Here is a 1,117-nt window from a genome sequence, read left to right on the forward strand (position 1 = left end):
ATAGGTATGTAGCAATTTGTTGAAATCTTTTTTAAAGGCCATACTTCACTCCAGGAGAGGATCCATATCAATGGCAGCATCAGTGAAGTCTGAGGCATTCAATTCCCTTATATTCATCTTTACCTCAGGACTTGTCTCTTTCTCATCTAGGAGTATAGACTGTTATTGACAAAGCTTGAAACTTGAGCAGCTCAGTGATTTCACTGGCTTCACTATCAGTAAATTTAAAGCCCATCCATTATGCAGATTCTGTATTTTCTTCATTAATTAGCTCTAGGAAAATATGCATAATCATTCACAACATCCTTCCAAAGTTTCCATCGAGCTTTATTAAGAGCACCTGGCTTTATATCATGCATTGCTTCTTTTCTAACTGCCAAAGCATCAGCTATGTTGTAACGTGGTTTATTTCAAAGTAAGGTGAGGTTTTTCTTTGTTTTTTTTAATACAGTCACGAAAATGGTCAAACATATGCTGGGAGTAATAGTTCCTGAATGCTTCAATTATACTCTCACCCAAGGGCTAAAGGCAGCTTAGTGCCTTCCAGGGGGAGGAATGCAGGGCTTGAACCTGGTTCATTCTCTTTGGCCCCCTGCTGAGAACTTGCATACAGCCTCAAAAGATCTCTGGTCACCCAAGCATGGTGAAGCCCTAGGTGATTGGGGCCTCTCTTCACATTAGCAACATTCTTAAGTTTTCTTTTCTTTTCTTTTCTTTTTTCTGTTAAATAACTTCAGGCTTGATGGACAAAACGATTATGAAACCAATCCGAAAAGGGGCCAGTGGTTATTGATACTCTGCGGTGTGATCACCAGAAAACAGGAAGGTGGTTTTTTTGTTTTTTGTTTTTTTTTTTAAATCTTTTTCCTTAAGACGTGGGATTAGGGTCTTTGTAAAGTTGCAAAGGTTTTACCATTTTGTCACCTGAGTCATTTGACACAAAAAATAAGGGAAATCACGTCCTTAGCTTCCTCTAAGCTTTCTGGATTTTTGCCTTTTTCGCTAAAACTGAGAAAGCAAGCACTTTCAAAACTGAGAAAGCATATACTTATCTCCTCCATGTTGAAGACCTGTTGAGGCACACTGCCTTTGTTGTTGTTGTTGTTATGTGCCGTCG

Source organism: Orycteropus afer, unplaced genomic scaffold (genome assembly GCF_000298275.1).
Source record: "Orycteropus afer afer isolate SDZICR_OR568_19922 unplaced genomic scaffold, OryAfe1.0 scaffold00037, whole genome shotgun sequence".
Lineage (NCBI taxonomy): Eukaryota > Metazoa > Chordata > Mammalia > Tubulidentata > Orycteropodidae > Orycteropus > Orycteropus afer.